At 57.4% G+C, this 21,685-nt stretch overlaps 1 long non-coding RNA gene across 1 annotated transcript in view; it reads right to left on the reverse strand.

The window, feature by feature from the left end:
- Positions 1-227: 227 nt before the first annotated feature.
- The window catches only part of LOC138513993 (uncharacterized), a 117,174-nt gene continuing 95,716 nt past the window's right edge, over positions 228-21,685 (reverse strand). The window contains exon 3 of the long non-coding RNA XR_011281859.1: positions 228-526. This is a non-coding gene — a long non-coding RNA (uncharacterized lncRNA). The remainder of the gene's footprint in view (positions 527-21,685) is intronic.

Genomic DNA, 21,685 nt, shown 5'->3' on the forward strand with positions numbered 1-21,685 from the left:
TAGTAATGCATAGGTTAGGTGGAGAGCCGGTAGAGGGGTGTGAGGAACTGTCCTTGTGAGATCTCAGGGGCATGAGATCCTGCCGAGACTACAGCCCGCAAGCGCGCACCAGCATAGCGGGGAGATCCCCATTGGACAGCCCTACCTCCTTTGGTCAGTTTCATAACACAATGAAATGAATACACAGACAACTGTTTTAAAGTTCTTTGGAAAAACACAAGGTCACAGTTTATTTGGAGCAAGACAACTTGGGACGGTCCCAGCCACATTACAAACAGTCAGATACGGGTGAACCATGTCACCTCTTTAGCCACTGGCCAAACTGACAAAAAACTGCTAGTTACTCCAGCTACACTGGTACTACCAGCGGGACACTCAGGGGCACTGACCAGGAAGATTGTTGGCCTAAAGCCCTAAGGAAGGGAGTCAGTGCCTGTCGAGGGATCGGCTGGAGCCCGACCAATCCCGAGCCGCTGCAGCTGCAGCGTGAAGTCCCTCATTGGCTAGGACCGCCCCGATACTCCGCCTGTAACAAAAGAAGAGAAATTAGGAACAAATCATACAACACATCAAACTTATCTTATCAATACTTCTACTATGTGCACTCTGCTAATGCTATTGATGATGCGAAAGTCTCACCCTGCTCATACTCCTACTACCGGTCTGCACGTATTAACTCCAACTTAAATTCTTACCGACCTTCAACTTCTTTGCCCCAGGATTTTATTGTCCGGCGTGGGTGGGTGGGGATTCACACAAGGCGGGAGCTGCTGGGAAAAGAGACTGATGGCCAGCCGCTCCCGCCCTTATATGTGTCCCCGGGGAGACCTGCCCGGAAGCCAGGTCCCCGGGGACGCCTCTTCCGCCTCGCTGAGGGGGGGAGGAAGAGGAGTGGCCTGACCAGCAACCGGAAGGGGGTGGCCAGAAGGGACAGCCCGCTATGTAGGCTGTCCCTCTAGCGCCCCCTGCGGGGGCCGGTCAGCCTCTGATAAAAAGCCCGCCAGAGTCAGAGCGGACTGGGAAGGCAGCTGATTTTCCACATGCCCTCCTCCTGCACAATCCCACAGCACCATCCAGCATGTGCTAGTGGTTGCTCTTGGGACATTTCATGAGGGACACTATAATGAGAGACAATTCCATAGTAGTGACTTTGTATTTGTATATGTATTTATTTATTTATATAGCGTGCCTGGCCCGGAGGCATCTGGGCGCATGTGGTTGCCCATTGAACCAAATGTTATATCCTGCGATCTCGTCTGTGTGACCTCAAGTAATAAAGCTCGTCAGACAAAGTACCATTTCAAATTGATTATTTAAGCCATCACAAGGGGCTTACCTTGCTGAAGAGGTGGGGATCAAATATGCAGAGACACAATTCACAAGGAGTATTGAGCACCTTCACCAGGCGCGCGCGCGCGCACGCACGCACGCACGCACGCACGCACGCACGCACGCACGCACGCACACACACACACACACACACACACACACACACACACACACACACACACACACACACGATGTGACATGTGTGATGCGGGGAAGGTGGGACTGAGAAGAAAGAGGCACACTGGATGCACATTTGGAGAAACGAACTTGAAGGGGCAATACGGAGGTCCTGGGTCACTTTACACATCACAGAGCAATTCCTTGATGAATACAGGAATACAAGATACATACAGAAAATATGGTGGTGAGATTGATTTATTGAATTCAGTGCCACAAGCCTGCTGCAATTTGACGACAGAGGAAGGGATTTGTAACTATGATATCCAACTATACATAAACAGACACAAAGGAAAAGACATCAAGAAAGAGAATGGCAGAACAAGTAATGCTGCCTACGACACACCTCTGAAATCCAGGTCTGTCTAGTACACCCTGGCAGCAATGGCTGCACAATTTGAAAGGATATAGGGTAGGATGAGGCTTATGAGAGTCTTGTCCAAAAAGAGGAAAGCAGCAGTAATATTGAACACACTGGGATGGAAGGGTAAAGGATATTTCAAACTTTGGCAGGAGAGAAAAAAAAATATGGCTCGAACGATAGCCCAGAAGATGAAGCACTGAAAAGACAGACTTCTGAATAAGAGATCTGACAGTAAAAGTAACAAACTAAGACACAGATAGCATTAATATGAAAGAGACCAAGGGCCAAATGAACCTGTAGATGATTATCTCACAGCATGGAGAGAGCTAGCAGAGAACTACTGATTTAGGGAATCACTAAACACGATGCTAAGAGACTCGTTATATGTCGCCTGTCTGAGTGCAAGCATGCAAGGAAACATTTTAGACACAGCACATAGTGTAAAAAAAAAGTCCACTATACAAACAGAGGGAGCCAAGGCAAATAATTGAAAGGGAAACAACTTGAGTGAATAGATTAAATGGAAAATGAGCAAAGAGGCAAAGAATGCAAAATGGAGCAGAAGACTAAGATGATCAAAGAAGAAATAATTGATTGTTGTATTCCTCTGTAAAGCGCTCTGTTGTTTCTCGAAGCTAGGTCCACGCTCAATAAATACCATGATAATCATGAAAATCTAGAGGAAGCACAGACAACAAAGAGAATGATTCAGATGCGCAATGCAAAGCCACGTGGCAAGCAGCAGGGAATGTCCAGTGTTAGGGAAAGGATGTAGCAAGTGCCAAAGATTAGGAGATTTTGCAAAATTTGTCAGAGTATGACAGTGAAGCAAATAGATATAGAGGAAGACAGCAGCAGCAGTTCAGAAGAAGGAGAAGAATGAAGTACAGTAAGAGAAATGAGTGTTAAACTAAAGAACGGGAAGGAAAAAAGTGCAGACCCTATTCAGAAGTCAATGCAGATGGGAAGACCCACGCAAACGATGGCGGAAGCAGGATCAGATCTGATGATCAGATCCAAATAACTATATGTAAAATTGTAGAAGGAAGGCAAGAACAACTTAAAAAGAAAGATCAACCCGACACCATATGGAGGAAAGGAGATAAAACTGGTCAGATACATCAAAATAAACACCCACTTCCAAAACAGAAAAATGAGAGGCACAGTGTATATAACAGATCAAGGAGATGGCAACATCAAGCAGACCTAAATATTAAATTAGATCTGAATGCAGGGGATCATGTAAGGGCAGTGACTGTCAACAAGGATGAAATATTAGTGGAAAAAGCATGGCAAGGTATTTACTCCATCAATGAGGACCCTAAAGGGGTACATGCATAAGATTAAAATGTAAGGAGGAGCCTACTGGTTAAACAAAAGGTAAGACTGGTTCCTGATACAGCAAGAGAAGAGATACAAATCCTAATAGAGATCCTATTGAATGAAGCGATTATAAAAACAGGAGAAGACTCCAAATGGCTAAGCACCATGAAGGTGTGGCTCGAGCAAATTAAGAATGTGCATTGACCGCAGTGCGCTGAACCCGATGGTAGTAAGTAACGTTTGGCTACCAAAAATAACAGAGATGATGCTGTCACTGAGAGAAGCCAAGGTATTCTTACAATCAGATATCACCAGTGCATACCATCAAGTGAAGCTACATCGCAACTGATTAAACTGACACCCTTCATCACACCATTCGGCACCTACCAATCCACTCGGATGCCATTTATGTTGGGCTCGGCAGCTTCAGTTTTCCATAGGATAAGGATATCAATTTCACATTGACCCGAATGTCAAGACTTTTCATACAATATTGTTTGGTACCTAAATTCACTGGCGTGGTTGGGTGTTGGTGGCCAAAAGATGAGAAGTATTCAATTATTCTAGTAGACTATGCAGCAATATTGATAAAGTTCATTTTTTTGTGTGATGATATCAAACTTATCAGCAAAGCATAGTACACTAGTTAATAACAACGGTACAAAATTGGGTGACATTCATATACAATGATCAATTAGAAGGAAGAAAACAAATGAGCTTTTAGCTGTGAACGAAAGGAGGCGTAGCAACTGAGAGAGCAACCAGCAGGAGGAAGAGACTTCCAAAATTTAGGAGCCAGAAGAGAACAAGTAAGAAAGCAGGATTGAGCACAGTGGGGGCGATGAACAATCAGAAGAAAGAGAGACTCAGAATGTAGAGGATATGATGGTTGGTGCGAGGGTATAAGAGAGGTGAGACAAGAAGGTGCCATCCCATAAAGATATTTAAAAACAATGCAAAGAAAATGGTATTGGAGACTAAACTCAAAAGCTAACCATGGAGTTGAAGCAAGGGGCAGAGTGATCAAATCACAAGAGGAAAGAGAACATATAAGACATACTGAGGTGTAAAAAATAAAGTGAAGTGCAGCAAGTTGGGAAGCAGGCAGACTAAGAAGTAAGGAAGGACCACAATAAATGTGTGAGAGAATCATCATAGAGACTAAGGGGTCGATTCATGGAATTAATGTGCGCCGAAAATTCCCGCGCAGAGGTGCCAAAACGTGCGAATCGCAGGAAAAGTGCGAAAATCGCAGTGCAAGTGCGAAAATCGCAGGGAAACCAGCGCACAGCGATTCATCGCGCGAGAAAAACGGCCACTGCGAAATCGCACATAGCGTGGCGCACATCACAAAAGTAGGCGGAACACGGGGCGTAACACTCGGAATGGGGAACAAAGCGTGAAAATATGGGCATCACGGGAGAAGTACAGGAGGCAAGTAGCGGAACGCCCACACGCTCGCCTACAACCCGTATTCATGGAATCGAATAGGGCAAAGCAGCGCACGGTCAAAGACGCGCACAGGGCCAAACAAGTACGCCACAAGAAAGCAGGCGGTAGCGTCCCTGCGCCTGAAAAAAATGTGCGCCAAAATGTGCGATAACAAAAAGCACCCATATACAGCCATGATGAATGGTCCATACAGTGGCCCTCTAGGACAAATGAGGTGCAAAGGGGCACCGACAAACACGGACACCCGCTGTGTGAAAAATAGCGTGTGCGTGTGTACCTGGGTGCGCGGGAAGTCCCACACGCGATTGGCCTGGGTATGTGTACTTCGGGGTGCGCGGGAAGTCCCACACGCGATTAGCCTGGGTACGTGTGTTTCGGGGTGCGCGGGAAGTTCCACACGCGATTAGCCTGGGTACGTGTGTTTCGGGATGCGCGGGAAGTTCCACACGCGATTGGCCTGGGTACGTGTACTTCGGGGTGCGTGGGAAGTCCCACACGTGATTAGCCTGGGTAAGTGTGTTTTGGGGTGAGCGGGAAGTTCCACACGCGATTAGCCTGGGTACGTGTACTACGGGGTGCACGGGAAGTTCCACATGCGATTAGCCCAGGTACGTGTGTTTCGGGGTGCACGGGAAGTTCCACACACGATTGGCCCGGGTACGTGTACTTCGGGGTGCGCGGGAAGTTCCACACGCGATTGGCCTGGGTACGTGTACTTCGGGGTGCGCGGGAAGTTCCACACGCGACTGGCCTGGGTACGTGTACTACGGGGTGCGCGGGAAGTTCCACACGCGATTAGCCCGGGTACGTGTGTTTCGGGGTGCGCGGGAAGTTCCACACGGGATTGGCCTGGGTACGTGTACTATGGGGTGCGTGGGAAGTTCCACACGCGATTGGCCTGGGTAGGTGTGTTTTGGGGTGCGCGGGAAGTTCCACACGCGATTGGCCCGGGTACGTGTACTTCGGGGTGCGCGGGAAGTTCCACACGCGATTGGCCTGGGTACGTGTGCTTCGGGGTGCGCGGGAAGTTCCACACGCGATTGGCCCGGGTACGTGTACAGCGGGGTGCGTGGGAAGTTCCACATGCGATTGGCCTGGGTACGTGTACTTCGGGATGCACGGGAAGTTCCACACGCGATTGGCCTGGGTACGTGTATTCCGAGGTGCGTGGGAAGATTCACACGCGATTTCAGCAGGGTACGTGTATTTAGGTGGTGCCGGGGAATGCTACACGTGATTTGGCCGTGTGGGTCCTCCCAGGTGTTCCCTCTACACCCTCCACGGCCCCTGCAGGCAGCCCACACCACAGGGGACTACCCTGCACCCCTGCTCATGTCCCACAGGCAACCCATCCACCATGGCCATGCCCCCCAGCCAACCCACATGTCACCTTGCACTACTGATCACCAACACATGTCTCCCTGCACCCCCACCCCCCAGCCACCAGGGGCAGCCTCCATCAGGCCCCCACTCATGTCTCCTTGCACCCCCACCCCCCAGCCACCAGGGGCAGCCTCTACCAGGCCCCCACTCATGTCCCCCTGCACCCCCACCGCCCAGCAGTGCAGGGGCAGCCTCCACCAGGCCCCCACTCATGTCTACCACCACCCCACCCCCCAGCAGTGCAGGGGCAGCCTCCACCAGGCCCCCACTCATGTCTACCACCACCCCCACCCCCCAGCCACCAGGGGCAGCCTCCACCAGGCCCCCACTCATGTCTCCCTGCACCCCCACCCCCCAGCCACCAGGGGCAGCCTCCACCAGGCCCCCACTCATGTCTACCACCACCCCCACCCCCCAGCAGTGCAGGGGCAGCCTCCACCAGGCCCCCACTCATTTCCCCCTGCACCCCCACCCCCCAGCAGTGCAGGGGCAGCCTCCACCAGGCCCCCACTCATGTCTACCACCGCCCCCAGCCCCCAGCAGTGCAGGGGCAGCCTCCACCAGGCCCCCACTCATGTACCCCTGCACCCCCACCCCCCAGCAGTGCAGGGGCAGCCTCCACCAGGCCCCCACTCATGTCTACCCCCACCCCCACCCCCCAGCAGTGCAGGGGCAGCCTCCACCAGGCCCCCACTCATGTCTCCCTGCACCCCCACCCCCCAGCAGTGCAGGGGCAGCCTCCACCAGGCCCCCACTCATGTCTACCACCACCCCCACCTCCCAGCCACCAGGGGCAGCCTCCACCAGGCCCCCACTCATGTCTCCCACCACCCCCACCCCCCAGCAGTGCAGGGGCAGCCTCCACCAGGCCCCCACTCATGTCTACCACCACCCCACCCCCCAGCAGTGCAGGGGCAGCCGCCACCAGGCCCCCACTCATGTCTACCACCACCCCCACCCCCCAGCCACCAGGGGCAGCCTCCACCAGGCCCCCACTCATGTCTCCCTGCACCCCCACCCCCCAGCCACCAGGGGCAGCCTCCACCAGGCCCCCACTCATGTCTCCCACCACCCCCACCCTCCAGCAGTGCAGGGGCAGCCTCCACCAGGCCCCCACTCATGTCTACCACCACCCCCACCCCCTAGCAGTGCAGGGGCTGCCTCCACCAGGCCCCCACTCATGTCCCCATCAACCCCCCAGCCACCAGGGGCAGCCTTCACCAGGCCCCCCACTCATGTCTACCACCACCCCCACCCCCCAGCAGTGCAGGGGCAGCCTCCACCAGGCCCCCACTCATGTCTCCCTGCACCCCCACCCCCCAGCCACCAGGGGCAGCCTCCACCAGGCCCCCACTCATGTCTCCCACCACCCCCACCCCCCAGCCACCAGGGGCAGCCTCCACCAGGCCCCCACTCATGTCCAATTCATGTCTCCCTGCACCCCCACCCCCAGCCACCAGGGGCACCCTCCACCAGGCCCCCACTCATGTCACCCATCACCCCCACCCCCCAGCCACCAGGGGCAGCCTCTACCAGGCCCCCACTCATGTCTACCACCACCCCCACCCCCCAGCAGTGCAGGGGCAGCCTCCACCAGGCCCCCACTCATGTCTACCACCACCCCCACCCCCCAGCCACCAGGGGCAGCCTCCACCAGGCCCCCACTCATGTCTACCACCACCCCCACGCCCCAGCAGTGCAGGGGCAGCCTCCACCAGGCCCCCACCCATGTTTCCCAGCCAACATGTCACCACAATGTAGATCCCTGGCCCTTATGGCCAGCCTCCAAATGGCAAACACCCACCTGAGTATTACATCTACCCACTTAGAAATGGCAAAAACATGATAGAAGCCCAATTGCAAGTTTGGAAATGAACACATGTCCCTCACATACACCCAATGGGTGTCAGTGAATGTCAAAACCCATATCATGATATGCATGAAACCAATGAGATGATACTACACATTGAACTTTGAACAAAAAATATGTTTAAACGCAACATAAATTGAATCAAAAATAAAGAAACAATAATGGAAATTAAAAAAAAAAAAAAACAGCAGGTACGTGAAAAAATGTAAAACCACAAATCATAATGCAAACGAAAGGTGTCCAAAGTCACAGTCCACAAAAGTAAATCCAATGGAAAATTAAATTCGAAAAGTCAACTATGTACCGATGAACAATCCAGGGTCCATGATCCCAACCGAATAAATGAAACCTATCTAATAACACTACCTAAAAAAATAAACTATATACAAAAATGTCGGCCATTGTCCAAAAGGTGACGTGCGCGGGTGTTTCCCTCATAACACGTGATGACAGAGCCACGTGGTAAAACTGCACGTCCGAGTGTCATCGCGTGTAATCGGAGGGAAGTGAGCGTACACGCGATTGGCCTGGGTACGTGTACTTCCAGGTGCGCGGGAAGTTCCACACGCGATTAGCCTGGGTACGTGTGTTTCGGGGTGCGCAGGAAGTTTCACACGCGATTGTTGGAAATCCACGTGTGCTCTGTCATCACGTGTTATGAGGGAAACACCCGCGCGCGTCACGTCACAGACGCGCTCACGCGCTAAGGGCCTTTGGTCCAATGAAATCGCATATGCGTGCTGACGTGCATACGCGTTAAGGGCCTTTCCTCGATTTACACGCAGACGTGCAGGATTTTCACGTGCCAAATCACTCCGTATCAAGCTGGCCACGCGTAAGCACACGGAAGACCACGCTCCTGCCCACAAGGCCGATTAACTGCCCCCCAGAGCCCCGAGCACGCTCCAACCTGCCATCTGCTGCTGCCTGACTGCCTGCTGCCCACGTGCCCTGCCATTTGCTGCCTGCACATCAGCCAGGGGTGCTGTTGCTGTGACCACCCCTGCTGGAACCGAAGACTCCTGACTGCGATTCCATCGCTCCACAGCCCAGCCCCAGGACCCAGTTGCCCACCCACTCCTAACTCTGGGGTTGTCATGTCGGGCACTGCAACATCTGGCACCACTGACAACCCCCGGCCAGAGAGGCAGAGGGGCACCCGCTTCAGTGCCAGGGAAGTTGGTGTCCTGGTGGAGCAAGTCAAGGGGCAGTATGATGCCCTCTACGGAAGGGTGCACGCCGACAGGGAAGGACAGACTCGGATCTGGACCGACATCGTGACTGCCATCAATGCGGAGGGGGTGGAAGTCCGCGACTTCCAACATGTCAAGAATCACTGGGAGGACTTCAGGTCCAGGACCCTGAGCAAGGCCCGGCGCCTCTTGAAGGCAGCGGATGCTAAGGGGCGCCGGGGCCACTTGTCGGAAGATCAGATGAGGGTCCTGGAACGCATATCCCCAGCGCTCCACGTCCAGGTCCTTGAGAGGCAGACCCGTCTGGAGTCGAGCGGTAAGTGTACATGCATCATGATTGTAAGCTGTGCGTGTGGTGATATGCCAGTAGTGTGCTGGTTGCACATCTGTTTGTATGGGGCCGAGTATGGGTGGGAGTGTACAGGACCGTGAGGCTAACACATGCGAGGGCTGTCATGTGTGAGACATGGATGGTGCTTGTGTGTTTCAGCTTGCATGCCTAATGCAGTTGCGTGGGCACACATGTTTGGATGAATGTGTATGTAAGTGGGCATGTACGTGATGTCACGCATGTATGTTGTTTTCAGCTGCATGTATCAGCACTGTGTACATGTGCATGTGTGTGTATTTGACAAGGGTGCAACAGTGATGCAACATGGATGCATGTGACAGCGGGATGTGGAAGCCTGATTGGCAGATGTGACATGGATGCCCATCGGGACACTGCGACACTTGGCTGAGGTCTACACATGCATGCAAGTGTGGTGGTGTGCGTGCATGTGTAGTGCACTCCCTGTGTTGCATGTGATGTCTGGCTCACCTTTGCCTGCTCATGCTGTTGTATGTGTATGGATGGTGCTGGCAGTTGCAATGTGGCTGTGGTATGGCTCATGTGTGCAAGTTGAAATGACATGTGTGTTGCCGATTGTGATGCCATGTCTGAGGTTTGCCAATGCCACTCATGTGCAACTGTCATGTGTGTATGTGTCCATTGTACAGTGCCATGATGCATGTGTTTAATTTCTCCCTGTCTGCAGCGTCAACTGATGAAGAGGGCGGAGAAGGTGCTGTGGAGCACAGCGGCGGGGATCGCACCGCCAGCCGGAGACGCAAGGCCCGGCTCCCCTCCCAGGTTGTGATCTCGTCGGGGAGTGAGGAGTCCGGTGCCGCATCCCAGGCCGCAGCTGCCGGGGGGAGGTCCAAGAGGCCGAGGTCGGAGTTGGACTCCTCGGCAGCAGAAGGGGCAGCTGGGACCCCACAGGACCCAACGGGGGAAGATGGCACGGAGTCATCCAGGTTGGTGGGGGGTTTGGTGGAGGAGGAGGCCGTGCAAGCAACAGAGACGGGGTCTGGAGGTGGGGATTCCACTGGTGCTAGTGGTGCAGTGCAGGACCAGGGACAGGAGGCAGCACAGGTCGCCGCGGAGGTGCCTGTGTGCAATCCTGTCCCTGATCCTGTCACTGCATCATCTTGCACCAGCAGGGATGCCTACGTCCAGACCCGTTTTCAGGCAGGGGATGAGCTCACGACAACTGGCCTTCCTCTGCCTGCGGACGTGGCTATCCGGGTCCGGGTTGAGCCTGTCCTGACTGGTGTGGCGTTGCGTCAACGGGCCATGCGAGGTGACCTGCAGTCTTTTCATGAGGAGACAGCACGTCATCTCGAATGGCTCGTTGACCGTGTCGGCCTACTGGGACAGGTCACCCAGGCCGGATTCCTCCGTTTGATGGGGCTTGCTACGACCCCCTCCTCAACTGAACCCCCTATGCGCCAGTCGTCCTCCGTGCCATCTTCCCACCCATCAGTCACCTGGGTGCCCTGTGGAGCTGCCTCTGACGGTGCGGCCAGGCTGGTGGAGGAGGCATCCCTGCCACAGTCGGGAGTCGGACATCCAGCAGGGGTGGCCACATCAACGACTGCACCCCTGCCAGCGGAGGATGTGCAGGCAGCAGGAGGCAGTGCACGGGCAGAGGCGCAGCAGCAACGTGGTGGGAGCCATGATGGCTCGGGGCCTTCCACATCGGAGGGGCAGGCATCGGTCGGAGGGCAGGAGGACCCAGGACGGGAAGTGTCTTCCGTGTGGCAGCGGTTGGGCCACGCCATAGATGCGGAGCGGCAGCGGGCGGAAGAGGCACGGCTCACGATGGTCAGGGCGGAGAACTCCATGCGGAGGGCCCTGAGGCGTGCCGAGTGCCTCGAGGCAATCCGCAGGGAGTTTGGGGGGAACATGTGGACGGCCCTGCGGACCCTCGGGGCCATGGAGGAGGAGCGCCTCCGGGACATTGAGCAGGAGTTCGATGATGCCCTGGCCCGGAACATCCCGAAGTGAGCCGTCGGACTAGCCCTCTGCCCTTGTAAATAGTTATATAGTTAGTGTTAGGTTTCCTTTGGTTTAGCATTTTTTTTGGACCTTTTGGACAATGGGCCACATTTTTGTATATAGTTATTTTTTTTAGGTAGTGTTATTAGATAGGTTTCATTTATTCGGTTGGGATCATGGACCCTGGATTGTTTATCTGTACATAGTTGACTTTTGGATTTTCAATTTTTATTATGATTTCGCCATGGAGCAATGGTTTTCGATTTTAATTTTCCATTGGATTTACTTTTGTGGACTGTGACTTTGGACACCTTTCCTTTGCATTATGATTTGTGGTTTAGCATTATTTCATGGACCTGTTGTTTTTTTTTTTTAATTTCTATTATTGTTTGTTTATTTTTGATTCAATTTATGTTGCTTTTAATACATATTTTTTCTTCCAAGTTCAATGTGTTTCATGCATATCATGATATGGGTTTTGACATTCACTGACACCCAATGGGTGTATGTGAGGGACATGTGTTCATTTCCAAACTTGCAATTGGGCTTCTATCATGTTTTTGCCATTTCTAAGTGGGTGGATGCAATACCCGGGTGGGTGTTTGCCATTTGGAGGCTGACCATAAGGGCCAGGGATCTACATTGTGGTGACATGGTGGAGGCTGCCCCTGTTGCCTGGGGGGTGGGGGTGCAGGGAAACATGGGTGGGGGTCTGGTGGAGGCTGCCCCTGCACTGCTGAGGGGTGGGGGTGGTGGTAGACATGAGTGGGGGCCTGGTGGAGGCTGCCCCTGGTGGCTGGGGGGTGGGGGTGATAGGGGACTTGAGTGGGGGCCTGGTGGAGGCTGCCCCTGGTGGCTGGGGGGTGGGGGTGCAGGGAGACATGAGTGGGGGCCTGGTGGAGGCTGCCCCTGCACTGCTGGGGGGTGGGGGTGGTGGTAGACATGAGCGGGGGCCTGGTGGAGGCTGCCCCTGGTGGCTGGGGGGCGGGGTTGGTGGTAGACATGAGTGGGGGCCTGGTGGAGGCTGCCCCTGCACTGCTGGGGTGTGGGGGTGGTGGTAGACATGAGTGGGGGCCTGGTGGAGGCTGCCGCTGGTGGCTGGGGGGTGGGGGTGATAGGGGACATGAGTGGGGGCCTGGTGGAGGCTGCCCCTGCACTGCTGGGGCGTGGGGGGGTCGTAGACATGAGTGGGGGCCTGGTGGAGGCTGCCCTTGGTGGCTGGGGTGTGGGGGTGATAGGGGACATGAGTGGTGGCCTGGTGGAGGCTGCCCCTGGTGGCTGGGGGGTGGGGGTTATAGGGGACATGAGTGGGGGGCCTGGTGGAGGCTGCCCCTGCACTGCTGGGGGGTGGGGGTGATAGGGGACATGAGTGTGGGCTTGGTGGAGGATGCCCCTGCACTGCTGGGGGGTGGGGGTGATAGGGGACATGAGTGGGGGCCTGGTGGAGGCTGCCCCTGCACTGCTGGGGGGTGGGGGTGGTGGGAGACATGAGTGGGGGCCTGGTGGAGGCTGCCCCTGGTGGCTGGGGGGTGGGGGTGCAGGGAGACATGAGTGGGGGCCTGGTGGAGGCTGCCCCTGCACTGCTGGGGGGTGGGGGTGGTGGTAGACATGAGTGGGGGCCTGGTGGAGGATGCCCCTGGTGGCTGGGGGGTGGGGTTGGTGGTAGACATGAGTGGGGGCCTGGTGGAGGCTGCCCCTGCACTGCTGGGGCGTGGGGGGGGGTCGTAGACATGAGTGGGGGCCTGGTGGAGGCTGCCCTTGGTGGCTGGGGTGTGGGGGTGATAGGGGACATGAGTGGTGGCCTGGTGGAGGCTGCCCCTGGTGGCTGGGGGGTGGGGGTTATAGGGGACATGAGTGGGGGGCCTGGTGGAGGCTGCCCCTGCACTGCTGGGGGGTGGGGGTGATAGGGGACATGAGTGTGGGCCTGGTGGAGGATGCCCCTGCACTGCTGGAGGGTGGGGGTGATAGGGGACATGAGTGGGGGCCTGGTGGAGGCTGCCCCTGCACTGCTGGGGGGTGGGGGTGGTGGGAGACATGAGTGGGGGCCTGGTGGAGGCTGCCCTTGGTGGCTGGGGTGTGGGGGTGATAGGGGACATGAGTGGTGGCCTGGTGGAGGCTGCCCCTGGTGGCTGGGGGGTGGGGGTTATAGGGGACATGAGTGGGGGGCCTGGTGGAGGCTGCCCCTGCACTGCTGGGGGGTGGGGGTGATAGGGGACATGAGTGTGGGCCTGGTGGAGGATGCCCCTGCACTGCTGGGGGGTGGGGGTGATAGGGGACATGAGTGGGGGCCTGGTGGAGGCTGCCCCTGCACTGCTGGGGGGTGGGGGTGGTGGGAGACATGAGTGGGGGCCTGGTGGAGGCTGCCCCTGGTGGCTGGGGGGTGGGGGTGCAGGGAGACATGAGTGGGGGCCTGGTGGAGGCTGCCCCTGCACTGCTGGGGGGTGGAGGTGGTGGTAGACATGAGTGGGGGGCTGGTGGAGGATGCCCCTGGTGGCTGGGGGGTGGGGTTGGTGGTAGACATGAGTGGGGGCCTGGTGGAGGCTGCCCCTGCACTGCTGGGGCGTGGGGGGGTCGTAGACATGAGTGGGGGCCTGGTGGAGGCTGCCCTTGGTGGCTGGGGTGTGGGGGTGATAGGGGACATGAGTGGTGGCCTGGTGGAGGCTGCCCCTGGTGGCTGGGGGGTGGGGGTTATAGGGGACATGAGTGGGGGGCCTGGTGGAGGCTGCCCCTGCACTGCTGGGGGGTGGGGGTGATAGGGGACATGAGTGTGGGCCTGGTGGAGGATGCCCCTGCACTGCTGGGGGTTGGGGGTGATAGGGGACATGAGTGGGGGCCTGGTGGAGGCTGCCCCTGCACTGCTGGGGGGTGGGGGTGGTGGGAGACATGAGTGGGGGCCTGGTGGAGGCTGCCCCTGGTGGCTGGGGGGTGGGGGTGCAGGGAGACATGAGTGGGGGCCTGGTGGAGGCTGCCCCTGCACTGCTGGGGGGTGGGGGTGGTGGTAGACATGAGTGGGGGCCTGGTGGAGGATGCCCCTGGTGGCTGGGGGGTGGGGTTGGTGGTAGACATGAGTGGGGGCCTGGTGGAGGCTGCCCCTGCACTGCTGGGGGGTGGGGGTGGTGGTAGACATGAGTGGGGGCCTGGTGGAGGCTTCCCCTGCACTGCTGGGGGGTGGGGGGTGGTAGACATGAGTGGGGGCCTGGTGGAGGCTGCCCCTGGTGGCTGGGGGGTGGGGGTGATAGGGGACATGAGTGGGGGCCTGGTGGAGGCTGCCCCTGCACTGCTGGGGGGTAGGGGTGGTGGGAGACATGAGTGGGGGCCTGGTGGAGGCTGCCCCTGGTGGCAGGGGGGTGGGGGTGCAGGGAGACATGAGTGGCGGCCTTGTGGAGGCTGCCCCTGCACTGCTGGGGGGTGGGGGTGGTGGTAGACATGAGTGGGGGCCTGGTGGAGGGTGCCCCTGGTGGCTGGGGGGTGGGGGTGTAGGGAGACATGAGTTGGACATGAGTGGGGGCCTGGTCGAGGCTGCCCCTGGTGGCTGGGGGATGGGGGTGATAGGGGACATGAGTGGGGGCCTGGTGGAGGCTGCCCCTGGTGGCTGGGGGGTGGGGGTGATAGGGGACATGAATGGGGGGCCGGGTGGAGGCTGCCCCTGCACTGCTGGGGGTGGGGGTGATAGGGGACATGAGTGTGGGCCTGGTGGAGGATGCCCCTGCACTGCTGGGGGGTGGGGGTGATAGGGGACATGAGGGGGGCCTGGTGGAGGCTGCCCCTGCTCTGCTGGGGGGTGGGGGTGGTGGGAGACATGAGTGGGGACCTGGTGGAGGCTGTCCCTGGTGGCTGGGGGGTGGGGGTGCAGGGAGACATGAGTGGGGGCCTGGTGGAGGCTGCGCCTGCACTGCTGGGGGGTGGGGGTGGTGGTAGACATGAGTGGGGGCCTGGTGGAGGCTGCCCGTGGTGGCTGGGGGGTGGGGTAGGTGGTAGACATGAGTGGGGGCCTGGTGGAGGCTGCCCCTGCACTGCTGGGGGGGGTGGTGGTAGACATGAGTGGGGGCTTGGTGGAGGCTGCCCCTGCACTGCTGGGGGGTGGGGGTGGTGGTAGACATGAGTGGGGGCCTGGTGGAGGCTGCCCCTGGTGGCTGGGTGGTGGGAGTGATAGGGGACATGAGTGGGGGCCTGGTGGAGGCTGCCCCTCCACTGTTGGGGGGTGGGGGTGGTGGTAGACATGAGTAGGGGCCTGGTGGAGGCTGCCCCTGCACTGCTGGGGGTGGGGGTGGTGGTAGACATGAGTGGGGGCCTGGTGGAGGCTGCCCCTGGTGGCTGGGGGGTGGGGGTACAGGGAGACATGAGTGGGGGCCTGGTGGAGGCTGCCCCTGCACTGCTGGGGGGTGGGGGTGGTGGTAGACATGAGTGGGGGCCTGGTGGAGGCTGCCCCTGGTGGCTGGGGGGGTGGGGTTGGTGGTAGACATGAGTGGGGGCCTGGTGGAGGCTGCCCCTGCACTGCTGGGGGGTGGGGGTGGTGGTAGACATGAGTGGGGGCCTGGTGGAGGCTGCCCCTGGTGGCTGCGGGGTGGGGGTGATAGGGGACATGAGTGGGGGCCTGGTGGAGGCTGCCCCTGCACTGCTGGGGGGTTGGGGGTGGTGGGAGACATGAGTGGGGGCCTGGTGGAGGCTGCCCCTGCACTGCTGGGGGGTGGGGGTGGTGGGAGACATGAGTGGGGGCCTGGTGGAGGCTGCCCCTGCACTGCTGGGGGGTGGGGGTGGTGGGAGACATGAGTGGGGGCCTGATGGAGGCTGCCCCTGGTGGCTGGTGGGTGGGGGCGATAGGGGACATGAGTGGGGGCCTGGTGGAGGCTGCCCCTGCACTGCTGGGGGGTGGGGGTGATGGGAGACATGGGTGGGGCCTGGTGGAGGATGCCTCTGGTGGCTGGGGGGTGGGGGTGCAGGGAGACATGAGTAGGGGCCTGGTGGAGGCTGCCCCTGATGGCTGGGGGGTGGGGGTACAGGGAGGCATGAGTTGGACATGAGTGGGGGCCTGGTGGAGGCTGCCCCTGGTGGCTGGGGGGTGGGGTGATAGGAGACATGAGTGGGGGCCTGGTGGAGGGTGCCCCTGGTGGCTGGGGGGTGGGGGTGCAGGGAGACATGAGTTGGACATGAGTGGGGGCCTTGTGGAGGCTGCCCCTGCACTGCTGGGGGTTGGGGGTGATAGGGGACATGAGTGGGGGCCTGGTGGAGGCTGCCCCTGCACTGCTGGGGGGTGGGGGTGGTGGGAGACATGCGTGGGGGCCTGGTGGAGGCTGCCCCTGGTGGCTGGGGGGTGGGGGTGCAGGGAGACATGAGTGGGGGCCTGGTGGAGGCTGCCCCTGCACTGCTGGGGCGTGGGGGTGGTAGTAGACATGAGTGGGGACCTGGTGGAGGGTGCCCCTGGTGGCTGGGGGGTGGGGGTGCAGGGAGACATGAGTTGGACATGAGTGGGGGCCTGGTGGAGGTTGCCCCTGGTGGCTGGGGGGAGGGGGTGATAGGGGACATGAATGGGGGCCTGGTGGAGGCTGCCCCTGGTGGCTGGGGGGTGGGGGTGATAGGGGACATGAGTGGGGGGCCTGGTGGAGGTTGCCCCTGCACTGCTGGGGGGTGGGGGTGATAGGGGACATGAGTGTGGGCCTGGTGGAGGATGCCCCTGCACTGCTGGGGGTGATAGGGGACATGAGTGGGGGCCTGGTGGAGGCTGCCCCTGCACTGCGGGGGGGTGGGGGTGGTGGGAGACATGAGTGGGGGCCTGGTGGAGGCTGCCCCTGGTGGCTGGGGGGTGGGGGTGCAGGGAGACATGAGTGGAGGCCTGGTGGAGGCTGCCCCTGCACTGCTGGGGGGTGGGGGTGGTGGTAGACATGAGTGGGGGCCTGGTGGAGGGTGCCCCTGGTGGCTGGGGGGTGGGGGTGCAGAGAGACATGAGTTGGACATGAGTGGGGGCCTGGTGGAGGCTGCCCCTGGTGGCTGGGGGGTGGGGGTGATAGGGGACATGAGTGGGGGCCTGGTGGAGGCTGCCCCTGGTGGCTGGGGGGTGGGGGTGATAGGGGACATGAGTGGGGGGCCTGGTGGAGGCTGCCCCTGCACTGCTGGGGGGTGGGGGTGATAGGGGACATGAGTATGGGCCTGGTGGAGGATGCCCCTGCACTGCTGGGGGGTGGGGGTGATAGGGGACATGAGTGGGGGCCTGGTGGAGGCTGCCCCTGCACTGCTGGGGGGTGGGGGTGGTGGGAGACATGAGTGGGGGCCTGGTGGAGGCTGCCCCTGGTGGCTGGGGGGTGGGGGTGATAGGGGACATGGGTGGGGGCCTGGTGGAGGCTGCCCCTGCACTGCTGGGGGGTGGGGGTGGTGGTAGACATGGGTGGGGGCCTGGTGGAGGCTGCCCCTGGTGGCTGGGGGGTGGGGGTGCAGGGAGGCATGAGTGGGGGCCGGGTGGAGGCTGCCCCTGCACTGCTGGGGGGTGGGGGTGGTAGTAGACATGAGTGGGGGCCTGGTGGAGGCTGCCCCTGGTGGCTGGGGGGTGGGGGTTATAGGGGACATGAGTGGGGGCCTGGTGGAGGCTGCCCCTGCACTGCTGGGGGGTGGGGGTGGTGGTAGACATGAGTGGGGGCCTGGTGGAGGCTGCCCCTGGTGGCTGGGGGGTGGGGTGATAGGGGACATGAGTGGGGGCCTGGTGGAGGCTGCCCCTGCACTGCTGGGGGGTGGGGGTGGTGGGAGACATGAGTGGGGGCCTGGTGGAGGCTGCCCCTGGTAGCTGGGGGGTGGGGGTGATAGGGGACATGAGTGGGGGCCTGGTGGAGGCTGCCCCTGCACTGCTGGGGGGTGGGGGTGGTGGTAGACATGAGTGGGGGCCCAGTGGAGGCTGTCCCTGCACTGCTGGGGCGTGGGGGTGGTGGTAGACATGGGTGGGGGCCTGGTGGAGGCTGCCACTGGTGGCTGGGGGGTGGGGGTGGTGGGAGACATGAGTGGGGGCCTGGTGGAGGCTGCCCCTGCACTGCTGGGGGGTGGGGGTGGTGGTAGACATGGGTGGGGGCCTGGTGGATGCTGCCCCTGGTGGCTGGGGGGTGGGGGTGATGGGAGACATGAGTGGGGGCATGGTGGAGGCTGCCCCTGGTGGCTGGGGGGTGGGGGTGATGGGAGACATGGGTGGGGGCCTGGTGGAGGCTGCCCCTGGTGGCTGGGGGTGCAGGGGGACATGCGTTGGTGGGCAGTAGTGCAAGGTGACATGTGGGTTGGCTGGGGGGCATGGCCATGGTGGATGGGGTGCCTGCAGGACATGTTCAGGGTAGGCCCCTGTGGTATGGGCCACCTGCAGGGGCCGTGGAGGGTGTAGAGGGAACACCTGGGAGGACCCACACGTGCAATTCATGTGTGGTGCTCCCCGCGCACCCCTGTAATACACGTACCCTGATGGAATCGCATGTGATACTTCCCGCGCACCCCTGAAATACACGTATCCTGCTGCTTTTGCGTGTGATACTTCCCGTGCACCCCTGGAATACACGTACCCTGCTGTTTTTGCGTGTGATACTTCCCGCGCACCCCTGGAATACACGTACCCTGATGGAATTGCGTGTGATACTCCCCGCGCACCCCTGAGATACACATACCCTGCTGCTTTTGCGTGTGATACTTCCCGCGCACCCCTGGAATACACGTACCCTGCTGTTTTTGCATGTGATACTTCCCGCGCACCCCTGGAATACACGTACCCTGATGGAATCGCGTGTGATACTTCCCGCGCACCCCTGAAATACACGTACCCTGCTGCTTTTGCGTGTGATACTTCCCGCGCACCCCTGAAATACATGTACCCTGCTGCTTTTGCGTGTGTTACTTCCCACGCACCCCTGATGCACACGTACACAGGACAATCGCGTGTGGAACTTCCCGCGAACCACTGAAATACACGTTCCCCGCTTGGCGTTTGCTGTTTGCCAGCCCTGTGAACTGGTCCAGGGTTAGCGCAGCCCTTTGCAATTATTTGGGGATTTTGAAGGCTTTTCCTTGCGCGAGGGCGTTCTTGGGGGCGTAACTGGCACTGCTGCAGGGTCGCTGTGCCACGCTTCGCCACGGCTGGTTTTGGATGCGAAAATCCATGAATACGCTGTGCGCAGAAATCGATTTTAGCGCACGCGGCTGGCGCAGACATTCGCACGGGCACACTGTGCGCCAGCCACGTGCGCCACTTTTGTGCGAATTTCTATGAATTACCCTGTAAAGGTTTAGTTGCACTAAATGTTAAGAAAGGGCATGCCTCACATAGATTAAATAGGTCGAGGCGACACACGTGGGCAGTAGCTACGATATGTGAAGGGCCAAAGTGAATGCCGAGATTGTGGGCCAAAGTAGAGAGATGTGTAGGAGGAAAAAGAATAGAAGTAGAAGGAATGAGGAGGACAGGGTTTGGAAACATTTTAAGAAGAAATAGTAGTAGAGAGTGGAATTGTATACAGAGAAAAGAGAAGAGGACCATGGACAGAGCCTTGAGGAACGCTGTACTGTAGAGGAAAAGAGGGAGATGAATAACCAGCCCAGGAGACCAAATAAGTGTGGGTTGTTAAGTAGGAACCACTTGTGAACTGAACCACAGATACCAAGTGAAAGAAGTTGGGATGAAAGAATGTTGTGATTAACGGTATCAAAAGGAGCCGAAAGATCAAGAATAATAAGAAGCAAATAATGCTTTGGTATTGTCAGAGGGTACACAGGGCACCCAGGTAGGTTTGGGGTGGCTATGCAGATTTAAGGGGACATATAAGCGCATAAAGAAGGAGGATAAACAAAAAGGAAGAATAGACAAGGTAAATCAGAACAAAAGAACAGGAAGAAAGGGCAGACGTCGATGGTGAACAAGAAGGGATGGGAACCTTGCACTGGAAAAACAATGAGGAATCCCACCAGGGGTGTACATACAGGTTGGACTTGAGACTACCCACAGAAGTAAGGGCAGCTCAATGCCTCTGTGCAAGTTACTCTTACAGGCGCCACATCATGCAAGCCCATGGAAGGGAGCAGCAAGAGTGTTTTCTGTATCTGGACTCTAAGGCACAAACAAGGAGTGTCCAGCCATAATATACAGTGGATGTCTTCTATGGAAACAGAATGCAACACACTGTTACATTAAATACACTATAGACTACCAGAACAACAAGACAAAGCAGGGGGCAGAGATTGTAAAAAGGAATTCACTGATGCATGAGTGTGGACATCATACAACAGTTACCAGACACTAAGAGCACCAAAAGCGAAACAAGAGTTCAGAACGGGAAACCAGGGACTAGGAAAGCAGAATACTGTAGTACGCAATTAGTGCAAGGTAACAGGGGCAAGTTACAGGTACAATGTAACAGTGTTAAGGAGTTGGTACAAGGTAAAAGAGACAAGGTACTGGTACAAAGTAACTGAGCAGGATACTGGAACAAGTTAACTGAGCAGTATACTGGAACAAGGTAACTGAGCAGGGAACTAGCACAAGGTAACTAAGCAGGGTACTGGTACAAGATAACTGAACAGGATACTGGAACTAGGTAACTAAGTAGGGAACTGCCACATGGTAACTGAGTAGGGAACTGGTACAAGGTAACTGAGCAGGGCACTGGAGTGCATTCACCTAAGGAGAAGGCACTTTTGTGATTGAATCAAAGAAAATATATGTGAACCGAAAATAAGGATATTATTTATTCTTTTATGTATTTTATCTCAACCTTTATCATTGTGTTATTTCTATGATGTTTTATGTTGTATATACAAAGCATTATTGTGGTAAGTATATTAAACTAAACAAATAAAATAAATAACTTTGTGAAAGGTGACTAAACCAGAAGATCTGGGGAGCATCCCTGGGAGTTTTTTTATTTGAGAACCTTTAGAGACTTGAAAGCATGGGGGTGGGAACCTCTATCTGATAACGTGAACTACTTAAACTTTGTGGAAGGGAGCTGGAAGAAGCTCTGAAGTTTTATTTGAACACTTATTTGAACAAGTTTTCATTTGATGCTGACATCCCTACGCATTGTACACATTGTATACAGTTAGATGTGAGGGCGAGTATAGGTTTTGACACAGACAGACATTTGCTTCAAACTTCCTGACACAGACTATCATTAGTTTCATTGAGGTAGGGAACCCACACCTTAGCATAACAATCAAAATACAAACTAAAAAGAATAAAAACACTACTAACAAGAAAGCAGCTCAAACATTTCTCAAGCGACAATCATTTTTCAAAATGTACGATTGAATTACAAGCTCAG

Source organism: Ambystoma mexicanum, chromosome 12 (assembly GCF_040938575.1).
Source record: "Ambystoma mexicanum isolate Mex_15411 chromosome 12, UKY_AmexF1_1, whole genome shotgun sequence".
Lineage (NCBI taxonomy): Eukaryota > Metazoa > Chordata > Amphibia > Caudata > Ambystomatidae > Ambystoma > Ambystoma mexicanum.